At 36.8% G+C, this 12,835-nt stretch overlaps 1 long non-coding RNA gene and 1 other non-coding gene across 3 annotated transcripts; both read right to left on the reverse strand.

Annotated features, from left to right (window-relative positions):
- Positions 1-752: 752 nt before the first annotated feature.
- On the reverse strand, positions 753-859 carry LOC118483514. Its single transcript, XR_004870804.1, has one exon. It is a non-coding gene; the product is annotated as a small nucleolar RNA R71 (small nucleolar RNA).
- A 6,799-nt stretch (positions 860-7,658) lies between these two features.
- LOC110883642 lies at positions 7,659-10,860 on the reverse strand. 2 transcript variants are annotated; one of them, XR_002560531.2, is made up of 3 exons: positions 10,759-10,860; positions 9,125-9,207; positions 7,659-7,866 (listed from the first exon to the last, which is right to left on the reverse strand). It is a non-coding gene; the product is annotated as an uncharacterized LOC110883642 (long non-coding RNA). The 2 variants fall into 2 exon arrangements; XR_004869982.1 differs by having other exon boundaries at positions 9,125-9,202; positions 10,759-10,823.
- Between the last annotated feature and the right edge of the window lie 1,975 nt (positions 10,861-12,835).

Genomic DNA, 12,835 nt, shown 5'->3' on the forward strand with positions numbered 1-12,835 from the left:
CACGGGCTGTGCCCAGCAGTGTCACTGGCAGTTTTTATTTTCCGAGTTACAGAGGGCTGAGCACGGGGCCGTGTTGATGCAACACGTGGTCGTGTCCAACTTTCCAGTAACAGGGATCCGGAAAACAATCGCTGTATCTCCGACCACGGGCCGAGTTCACTGAACACGGGGCCGTGGTGAACTTTCTGACCAACATTCTTTTCTGTTTTTATTGCAGGACTTGGAACCAGACACCACATCTGAACCTTCTACGTATTGTATGAGCTCCAGTTCTAATAAAGACATAAAAGAACCTCTAGAAGAACCCGAACGCTTTCTCAGAAAAAGACTTAAAGCTAAAAACCAAGAAAAGGTTTCGGGGAACCCACTTCGAATGGCGGACCAACGTACCCTCATGGATTACCTACGACCCACCGTGGGTAATCTCGACGCCGCTATCAATGCACCGAATGTTGAAGCCAACAACTTCGAACTTCGGCCACATTTGATACAAATGCTTCAAAACTCCGCAACCATCCATGGGCTTGCGGACAGGGATCCCCATCTACATATTACTAATTTCTTAGAAATATGTGATACCTTTCGGATCAATGGAGCATTAAATGACGCCATCCGCCTTCAAATGTTTCCATTTTCACTAGAAGACCGAGCAAAAGCTTGGCTCAACGCTCTCCCAGTTGGTTCGGTAAACACCTGGGATGAACTAGCCCAAAAAATTTCTATATAAGTATTTCTCTCCCGCTAAAATGGCTAAATTAATGACTGAAATTCATACATATTCACAAGACGATGGGGAATCCTTATATGAAACTTGGGAAAGGTTCAAGGAGCTATTGCGAAAGTGTCCCCATCACGGTCTTGCGTTATGGCAACAAGTATCCACTTTCTATAATAGGTTATTGCCACACACGAGACAAACACTTGACTCTAGCTCCGGGGGATTTTTAGGTAATCGCCGCCCACATGAAATATACAATCAAATCGAGGAAATTGCTCAAACCAATTTTCAGTGGCACACTCCCCGAGGCAATAAATCTATTGCCCCGGGCGCCCATAAGGTTGATGAAAGCACTTCTTTACAAGCCCAAATCGAGGCCCTTTCTTCAAAAACTAAAAAGTTAGAAATGGCAAAAACGGTCTCGGTAATGGCTTGCGAAGGGTGTGGTGGGCCACATGAAAATTGGAGTTGTATGAAAGAAACAGATGATCAAACAGAGTCGGTAAACTACATTGATAATAGACCTAGGCCGTCGGGTCCTCCAACGGGTACCTACAACCAAGGATGGCGTAACCACCCTAACCTCGGTTGGAGAGAACCCGGCAATAGTAGTAACCAACAAGGTCTAAACCAACGAACAAACTTTCAACAACCAAGAAATGAGTCACAAACATTCCCTCAACAACAAGGTGGACGAGAAAGGCTTGAAGATACTATATCTCGCCTCATCTCCGACACTGAAAAGAAAAACTCGGATCGATTTCAACAATTGGAATCAAATTTTAGAAATCAATAAGCTAGTATACAAAACATTGAAAAACAAATAAATCAACTAGCTCAAAATTTCTCCGAGAGACCATAAGGCGCGTTACCAAGTAATACCGAAACAAACCCAAAAGCACAAGTTCATCTCATAACATTAAGAAACCGTACCGTGGGTCTCGCAGAAGCTCCGCCACCACCAACTGAGGAAAGCACAACACCGCCCCAACAAGATAAGGCTTCTCCTCTACTTCAAGAGCCCAGCAAGGCTCCTCCGATTTCGTACCCCGGTAGGTTAATTCGTCAAAAGACTAATGAGCAATTCGCAAAATTCGAAAGTCTACTAAAACAATTGCATGTTAATATTCCTTTCATCGAAGTCCTAACTCAAATGCCTAAATACTCAAAATTCATGAGGGACTTCCTCACTCATAAAAGGAAAAGTGAATCATTGCAATTAGTTAACCTAGGCGAAGAATGCTCCGCCCTCGTACTCAACAAACTCCCCCAAAAGAAGATTGATGCCGGAAGCTTCACAATTCCTTGCTCGATCGGGGAATCCCCATTCGTAATGCACTAGCCGACCTTGGGTCTAGCATTAACCTCATGCCCGCATCAATGTTCAAACGACTCGGCCTAGGAAAAACGAGCCCTACCAAGATGAGTATACAACTTGCCGATAGGTCCGTCAAATACCCGCAAGGTGTCGCTGAAAATCTATTGGTCAAAGTCGACAATTTCGTCTACCCGGCCGACTTTGTCATACTAGATATGGAAGAAGACACTGAAGTCCACCTCATACTAGGGAGGCCATTTCTAGCCACCGCACAAGCAGTGGTAGACATGAATGATGGGACACTCACTTTGAAGTATGGGGATAAGGAAGTGAAGTTTAGGGTTGGAAAGAGAGTAGAGGACGATGACCCGGTAAATTACATGAAGGTTATTGATTCGAGTTTGGATGAGGCTCTCCGACGGTGCAACATGGGATGCAAAACATCCCGCTCAAAAAGCATATAACCTCACTTTGGGTCTAGCCAAGGACCCTTATAAACGTGGCACACCACGGAGGGATTCCGCGGAACTATCCTTAGTTTAGTTTAGTCTTTTAGTTTAATTTTAATTTGCAGGAATAAAACACACTCGGGATGGTGAAGGATAACAAGGGAAATGAGCAACATCGCCCCATGCACGAAAACAGGGCCATCCGACAACAATTTCTTCATTACAGTAAGTTCAGCACGGGCCGTGTCCGCCCAACACGGCCTCGTGCTGCACACTCTGCAGAAAATTGCCCAGTTCAGGTATCTGGACACGGGTCGTGTTCGCTGAACACGCCCCCGTGTCCAGGCTTCTGTTTCTTTTCATTAATTTTTGTCACTGGCACCTGAACACGGGGTCGTGCCCGGTCACCACGGGGCCGTGTCAAGGATGCCAGTAACATAAAATTTTGCTTTTAACACCTTTTACACATTCAATCAACCTAAAAACTTATTTTTGGGACATATTGAGGACAATGTGTAATTTAAGTGTGGGGGGGATGCTAAAACCTTGAATCTTGCAAGTCCTAATAACAAACCTTACACAAAACTCTATTGGAACCGCTAATTACCCCAAATTTTTTTCAAAATTTTCATTTTTATTTTTACTTGTCTAAGTTTAAGTTGGGAATTCAAATTCTAACAAGGTTATATTTTTACAAGTTTACAACCGATAGCGTCGTGATAAAAAGAACCAACATAAGAAAGTTATGAAACGGCATGACAAACTTAGTTAAAATTTGATTATATATACTTGATCACATAAAAACCCTTTCCCACAAAAGTGAGTTTTGAGGCTTTATCGAGCATACAAATACATATCTTTACACTAAATGCTCATTTTTCGTTTCTTGTGTGAATAGCCGCTTGGTTCGTACGACTCTAGAACTTGCCACGACAATACATTCCCGGTCCTTACCAACTTAAACCCGAGTAAGTAAATGATGGAGGCATTAGGACTAACCCTTTTTCTTTCTACACCATTATTTTTCAATTTTTTTTACCACCTACCCAAAATCCCCCTAGTTAACCCCTTTGAGCCTAAACCTTTTCATTTCTTAACCCAAAACAATCACCCTTATTAACCACCTAAACCTTTTTATTTTTACCCCTTTCTTTTAGTAACAACGTTCGCTTTTCTAATGACTTTCCCTATATATATATATATATATATATATATATAGGGTAGGGTTCTAGCGTGAACAACCTCCTAAGAGTGAATGTGAACAGATATGGACCCTTGATTTCCTTTTTAGTTGTTAAGGGTATGATTGTAATTACATAAAAAATTAGATTTAAATCATTATTTTAATAATTGAATTAAGTTACATCTTTCCTAATTTAAACTCATTATCCACATTATGTTTATTTATTAATAAGATAATTATCAAAACAAACAACAAATCACCAGATTTCAATTTTAATTTTTATTTCAGATTTCATCACTAGAATTCAAATTTTGATTTTTAAGATCCACGTAACCTTCATATTTCAACGGTATACACATGTGTACTTGGATATAAATAGAACAGTACACATGTGTACTCAACATCTTACATATGTGTACAATAATTCACAGGTGTACATCAACATTCAATACAAAAAAAATTCTGAGATATCACAAAAACAGACGATATACACATGTGTACATCGCATTAAAAAGAGGGAAAAATCAGAATACACATGTGTACATCGCATTTAAACAAATAATTATTTTAATAATTGAATTAAGTTACATCTTTCCTAATCCTTGACTTTATTTGTGAGAGATTTATGCAATCAATTTAAGATTAAAATTACACATATACCCTTTTTGTATTTAATTAAATGGAAAAATTAACCAAATAATTACCATCATGCCACTCACTTTAATCTCAAGATCATAAAAATCAAGGGCCCAGATTAGTTCACGCAGTTCACTCTTGGGATTTTGTTCACGTTTGAACCTAATCCTATATATATATTGATGAAACCAAATAAACAAACAAGTTCATCAAAAATAACTTTGTTTGAAACAAAATGGTTCATCAAAATAAAATAAAAATGTGAAAAATAAAAAGTCTTTCAAAAACCGACGTTTGTTACGCTTTTCGCCCTTTTACTAACCACTAACCCAACCACCCACCTTTAGCCCAAGCCTAACCCTTCACCCAAAAAGTCCTCTTGATATTTACAAAGGTATATAGTTAAAAAGGAGGAAGATTGATTGCTTGGCAAGCTTATGGTAGGAGTAAGTTCCATGCCGCTCTCGAGTGATTCACTAAAAATACACCTTCGGCCAGTGTTGAGTGATTCCCCGTGAGGTATGTGAACTTGTATATAAATGGAATTTTAAAAAGGTATGTTATGCCTTAATAAGTAATTTGTCTTATGAAACGTTTTTAATAAATCATGACGAATAGGATTGTAAATAAATAAAAATAAAACCTAAATAAAGAATCTTGGAAATCCCGACACTCTATGACAAGCCCAAAAACTTTCTCTTCTACCCATTCCATTTGGGAGTGAAAAAGCCACATTATAAAGAGTTTTCCTTGAGGACAAGCAAAGATTCAAGTGTGGGGGTATTTGATGTGCACAAAATGCAACAATAAATTACATCAATTGTGGCATAAAACTAACCCTTTTTTAGTATTAATGTTGGAAAAAGTGTGCTTTTGTCTTCCTTTTGTATTTTCAGGATTAAATGAGCTCAAATTAACAAAAGAAGCAAAAAGACAGCTAAATCTAACATAAATACAAGAAAAGGAATAAAAGTGGCATGCCCGACCTCCCGACAGCATCTTCCCAAGCAAAACAAAGAAGACAGAAGACTGAACACGCCCCGTGCTCAGCGAGCACAGGGCCATTCCCAAGAGACAGCAGAAAAGACAAACTCATAGAAGCTTCTGTTGCCCACCAGGGGCCGTGCCCAGCGGGCACGGGGGCGTGGTCAACTTCCTGCAGGCGCATTTATTGGAATTGCGAATTGCAATTAATGAAGAGAGAGAGTCAGATGGACACGGGGTCGTGCCCAGCGGACACGGGGCCGTGCCCGAGCTTCTGTTCAGCCTATAAATAGGAGTGTTTGGAGCTCTTGCAACTCATCCCTTGGCACACCACCTCTCTCACACTTCACCCACCACCACCATAACACCATCATCCACCACCATCATCCATTGTCCATTGTAGAGTGTGTGAGTCATCTCGGGATGCAAGATTGATCGTAAGAGTCCTTGACAATCAAAGGCCATGTTTGCCTAAGTCTCTTACATCACTTGGTGAAGACAAGTGTTTAGTATAATACTTTTTATTTTTAATATTTTGCACTTTTTAATTGGTTTTGTATTAATGACTTTAATTACTAGTTTCTTATGTTGAAGGTGATTCTTCCTTATCGTTTGTCCGTGGTGTCTTGGCATTATTTTACTGTCTATATAAAATAAAAGATTTTCACCATTCATATCTCCACGGTCTATATGGAGGTATGTTGGCTACCTGGTCAGGGGTTAAGGGAACGGTTTGGTAAGAGTCTTGCCATTGTTCAGTGTATAGATCCTGCAAAGGACCTGGGTCAAATTTAGTAGGACCTCCTTCAATACCCAAAGGTATTGGATGGTGGGGGTCCAAAGTCTTTGATCCCCTCGTAAGTTAAACTACTATTAAAACTTTAACCCAGCTACTTAGGATTGTATCCCTGCTGACTCAGACTACTTAGCTGAGGGTAACGTCGCCTTCAAAAGAGGGGCCTACCACATTATGCATTAATAACTTAATTAATTATCTTTCAATAACCCGACCCTTTAGGATTGTATCCTTGCTGACTCAAACTATTGGGTTGAGGGTAACGTCGCCTTCAAAAGAGGGGCCTACTACAATAACTAAGATAATCTCTTAAATAAGTGCAAAAGTGCGAAAATAATCAAGGGTTACACTACACACGAGTCGGATCCAAGTGATTCATCTTGTCTATCTGTTTTTATTTTTATTTTATTTTATTTTTCAGCATTTTAGTTTGTTTTATTTTTCTTAGTTTAAAAACCTTTTTTCTAACATTTTGATTTGATTAGACGTTGAGGATAAACCGGTACTAAAAGCTCTTGTGTCCTTGGACGACCTCGGTATCTTACCAACACTATACTACGTCCACGATGGGTGCACTTGCCCATATGTGTGTTTAGTGTTAGTGAATATCGTGTTTTATAAATTTAAAACTTGGCTAAAAAGTGTAAAAATGGCTTAAAATATATACCTAAAACATATACACACTTACGCACATCATAAGCAAGAACTAAAGGTTTCCATTTTCATGTGAAAACCCGTTTCACCATGCCATTAGACATTCATCCAAACATCTAATACAATCAAGTTTTACATATTAATTAGTAGACATCATGATTCCAATACCTACTTACAAAAACAAAATCTCTAATTTCATCATAATATACAAAACCCATTTCAAATCATATATGAGCATATGCATATCATCATTTTTACTATTTAGTCAAAAACCCACTCAGCTCATACTTGATTAATTGACTAATCACTAGTTTATGGCACAATCCTACAAGTTTGCATCTAGGGTTTGTTCCTAGACATAGATTCAACCCAATATCACTCACATATACAACATTCATCACAGAATCTTCGATTTTGGGTGTTCATCATAAATTCAAAATATCACCAAACATTAAAATTCAACATACCTCATGATTCCCATGATTAGGTGATCGTTTATGTATATACGTATCTGAATTTGGCCCTCGATTGATCCTCCAATTGAAGGTATTATTGAGCTAGGGCTCATCACCCTTTTTCTCCTGCTCTGGTCGATCGAACACACACACCTATGTGTGTGTTTTAGTTTTTTTTATAAATGTTTTAATTTAAACACTTCCTAATTACCCACCTTTAGCCCCTCTTGTTTTGGTTTGTTACTAGGTAGGCTATAATTCCTTATTTGTCACTTAATCACATATTACCAACTAGGTTAATTATTTCTAGTTAACTTAATGGGTTCGGGACCGGTTTTATTTTAAGTCCCGTTAACTCGGGCCTTTTATATGCCTTGGTTTTCCTCAAGGTGTTTATCCTTCTTTTAATTAATATGTAACACCCTAACACGCTTAAACTAAAAAGACGCAACGGAAATGCGTACCATAAAATTCCCTTCTTAAAAACAACTTAGCATACTTAAAAAGCATGTAAGACGTCACTCTTAAGGACAATTACATCATCCATACTTAATTGGCGTGACAATAATAACATGTGAATACTATTTGCATGACTACCCTTCCGTACAATCTGAGCTCCTTATCTCGATCTTCACCCGCTAAATCTTCGTGATGATAATAATATCCATGGAACCTGCGGGCATCATTAACAACCAACACGTTAATAATTAGTGACATCTTATACTTTAGTATAAAGACATAAAATATACATTACAACTTAGCAATCTATCATTATATAACCCCAACATGATATTCCCTTGGGTTCATTCTTTACACCGATCATCAAATCCTTGAAAGCCCAATACTAACATATTTGCATTCCTGTTCCATTCTCAAGGCACACCATTAGTAACGTGACTGTTCAAACATGTTAGAACTATAATTATAAGCATAAATACAAGATCGTTTCTTTCATACATAATAAATCCTACTTCCTGTATGAGTATCTACACATGTACGTTCATACACATTTCATACCTACCTACATACCTGCATGCATACATACTTACTTACGTACATACATACTCACATACATACATACATACAAACGTATTACTAGATGATTTACTGACTTATCTCTATCACAAATCTCCATATAATAGAACACGTACATTTAAACTTATACATGTTCTCGGTCCCATTCATGATTACTTATAAGCTCCAGCTATTGGAATGAAATTAAATCTATACATATTGGCCAACATACTTAATTCATTTTCCTGCATACTCATTTACATTTCGGATCTTAAAATGAGTTCCATACTCACCCGTAGCTTACCAAGCCATTTGGTAGGGCTGAGGTACACTATAGAAGCTTATCGGGGCTTGGGATAGGTTCACGGGGTCCGAAATCAAAGAAAAACGAAGAAATGCATAACTTTACATTTTGCACCTGACCTCCACCATAAGCTACGGTGGCTGCCATAGCCTACAGTGGCCCTTAAAGTGGCTACGGTGAGAAGGGTCTGCCCTACGGTGGAAGAAAAGCTTCAGCACCCACCGTAGCTTACGGTGGGCACCGTAAGCTACGGTGTGCCCAGATCAGCCTTCCGTTTTATTACCAAAACTCTCATAACTTGTTCGTTTTGCATCCGTTTCACTTGAAACTTGTTTCTAATTGTCCGTAAAACATTTCCCTACATGATTGACTAAAAATCCTTACCTCGGGCCCTTAATCTTTATGAAGTTCATTATCGTTACAATACCTATGCACATTTATTCGACCCGTTTAATTCCACCAATTTACCTTCGCCTTAGATAACTACTTTCGTCTCACTAAAATCAATACTTATCTTAGTACTCTCATTCATTACATAACCTTATATGATTTACCATATTCATAAATATCAAAATTCTTTATACATACTAAGAAGTGAGTCGGAATCACTTACCTCGAGTCCCCATTTCATACATGTTTCCTCGTATCCTTTCCGTTAGCCTTCCATGTTTTCCCCCACCTTGACATGATCCTATACTTTCATGTCATCATGGTTACCACATTATTAGTATAAATGCACATTCTAATAATTCATTCATTTCACATTCATATCCTACATTGACCTTTACTCGTCAAATTCCAACAACATGTATAAGCTAGAAGTCGCATCTTTTCATTCCACATAATCTTCGTGTCGTCACATATATCACAATTTAATATAGCATGTACCTAATGATTTCCCTAACATAACATTTGTGACAAAAAGCCTTACTACGCTATTTATGCATGGTTGACTTTCAGAAAGTCAACCGTCTATCATATGAATTATCAATTTAATCTCATACATCCACATCATTATAGTCGATTATACTACGGACATCATATACATTTCTTACTCATGTAGTAAAACACACACACAACCACAAGATCACATATGCACACACAACATAATCAATTCCTTCCATATTAGTCATCTCATAATTCCACAACTAACAACATCATTCAAGATTGACTAATTTTTACACTATCCTTGAACCCAACATTATCCTTACTAGAAAATCCACATATCATACAATCACACCACCCAACTACACAATCAACTAAGTGCATTTGGTGCGCCATATCCTTATGCATAGAGTACAAGCTCCTAATGCACGCTTCTACCACATCATACTAACAAATCAAATTTCCACATGAACTCCATCTAAATCATACTTCACATTTTAGTTTGCTAACAATTATATCATTATCACTTTCTATACATATTTATCTGCAACTTGCATACAATTCCACATAAGATTGTCACTTAGGCATTTCATCAAGCACTTGATGTGCGTACCATAATTAAAGCACAATGTACAAGTATTTCATGTCTAATCTTCCTAGTTCATACATAATTCATCAATTCTTCTTACTAGTCAACAAGTATCATTCACAAATAGACATCAACATAGCAAAATCTCTAGTTCATCCAACTCATTCATATTAAATCACAAACCATCAAAAACCCAAGTTCTTGAACATGGGTTCTTTCTTTAAAACTCCTAATTGAAATGATTAAATCATTATTAACACTATATTAAGTGCATCTAAACCCAAATTCAATCATTCCTTTCTTCCAATTTACCTAATTAAGAGTAATTCATCAATACCCATTAGAATTTCAACTAGGAAGGTTTTAAGAGATAAATTTTAGAGTTAAATGCCATTTTAGTCCTTGTGGTTTGGGCTATTTTGCCAGTTTAGTTCAAAGGTTTCATTTTTCACCTGTGGGTCCAAAAATGTTTCATCGTTGCCATTTTAGTCCACTGGGTTAACTTCATCCATTTTTTCTGTTAACGAGAAGGGCAATTCGGTCATTTTATATGTAATTCTGTTAACTAGAAGGGCAATTCGGCCATATAAAATGACTGAATTTCCCTTCTCGTTAACAAAAAAAATGAATAAAGTTAACCCAGTGGACTAAAATGGCAACGGTGAAACCTTTTTGGATCCACAGGTGAAAAATGAAACCTTTGAACTAAACTGGCAAAATGGCCCAAACCACATGGACTAAAATGGCATTTAACTCTAAATTTTAATACTTACACGATGATTTGAAGGTGATGAACACTTTGAAACTCATGGATTATACATGCAAACTTTCGAATTTATCCTCTTCCTCTTCCTAGATTGATTTCTCAAGAGAACACACACACACTTCTGCCCAAAATGGGTTCTCCCCTTTTCTCCATGTTTTAATTAAAACATTTTCCATTTGCCCCCTTTTAGCCCTTGTAGTTTTGATTGTTATTTGTTTAGTCACAAAACTTTATTACTAATATCTAACTTGTATTTATAACCAAGTTCACTAACTTAGTTACCTCAATATCACACCATGTAAAATAAATCATTCTTGTAATTTAACATTTGGGTTTTTGGGGCGTTACATAATATCAAGTTTATTCATTTAAATTCCTAATATTTACCGGGATAATTTTTACCACTAATGATATTTTACCCGTCATTACTATTAACGTGGTTTTATTACCAAACCCGTTTTTGGGGTGTTACATTTGGATGGACGTTAATTTTTAGTTAAGTTGGTGGGAAATGACTGAATTACCCTTACTAATAAAAAATAATTTTAACATTAAAAAACATAATTAATCATTTAATATTCAAGTAGCGCCCAATCGAGTACAACAGTAGTCGGGCATAGAATATTAGGAGAAAACTCATAGGAACCGGTTCAGGTATGATCATGGATGAGTATGGTCGGGTACGGTATACCAGGAACTGCGGAGGAATCGAGTATACGTTGAAAATTGAAATTTTTGCTGTTAAAAACCGATTCTTAACGGTAAAATAGTGGTTTGGAACAGGCTATTTACCTTTTAACCCCCTAAATTAGTATAAATAGGTCTTGAATGTTTATTTTTAACCACATCACTTCTTTAACGCTCAAACACTCTCTAAAACACAAACCACTCAAGTTTTTTTTTGTATCACCAACGTTGGCAAGTTGCAAAAAAGGTTGGTTTGGTGGTTGAAAGTTTTTTTGTATCTTAAAAATGCTAGATTTACAGGTAAAAAATGTTAAGAAAAATTGGTCTGATTTTTAGGGTTTTTTTTTTTTGTTGGAGTTTTCGAGTTCTCACAATGAAAGGAGTTTTCACTTGTACCCTCTCCTATGCATTGTTGCAGAAATCGGCCTAGGCGGCCGATTAATCGGCTCCTAGGCACTAGACGGTCACTTACTGCCTAACTTTGAGCTAGGCGGTCAATTAATCGGTCATGGTAAAAAATCGGTAAAAATCGGTCCTAGGCGGTCAAAATCGGTTCTAGGCGGTCAAAAATCGGATTAATCGGACAATATTAGTCGGTCAAAATCGGCCCTAGGCGGTCAAAATTGGTCAAAATCGGTCAAAATCGAACCATACTATCTGAAACTTGAAGTATTTATGTGAATTTTGAAGTATTATTTTTATATTATTGGGTGTATATATATATATAATTTTGAAAAAATACATACAAAAATCCCATTCCGATTAATCCCGATTAATCCCTAGGCTGTACCTCACCGCCCGACTAGCGCCTAGCGCCTTCTACAACATTGCTCCTATGTATATATAAGGGGTGGTTATCTTGAGAATGCTAAACTTTATTGTGAGAACGAATGAAAAACAAATCAAGATCAATTTTTTTAATACAAACATTATTATAATTAAAATAAAACACTAAAAAGCAATTTACTCTTTAAATAATCATTGTTCCTCTCAAAATCACTTTTAATAATTTTTTTATACATGTGTAAATGACAAACTTACACATGTGTAAATTTCTTTATTTACGAACACATGTAAATTTAAACATATAAATTTAATTTTATTTAATGATAAACGCAAAAAAAAAATATATATTTACTTAATTTTGTTTTTCTATATTTCAAAGATTTCTTTCATTCTTTTTTATTCTTTGTACAAGTTTTGTTAGATTGTCTTCTAAAGAAATTTGAAATAAAGCCTCGTTAAAAGTATAAAGCCAAATTTTATTATGTATGTTATGAGTAACTAGAGTTTTCATATTACATGTTTGTTGAGGTTTTTTTTTTTTTTTTTGAACGACAAATTTGGATCATTGACGAACCACTAGAGTATCATCGTGCCACCAGCAGAACCACCTG

This window comes from Helianthus annuus, chromosome 10 (assembly GCF_002127325.2).
Source record: "Helianthus annuus cultivar XRQ/B chromosome 10, HanXRQr2.0-SUNRISE, whole genome shotgun sequence".
Taxonomy (NCBI): Eukaryota; Viridiplantae; Streptophyta; class Magnoliopsida; order Asterales; family Asteraceae; genus Helianthus; species Helianthus annuus.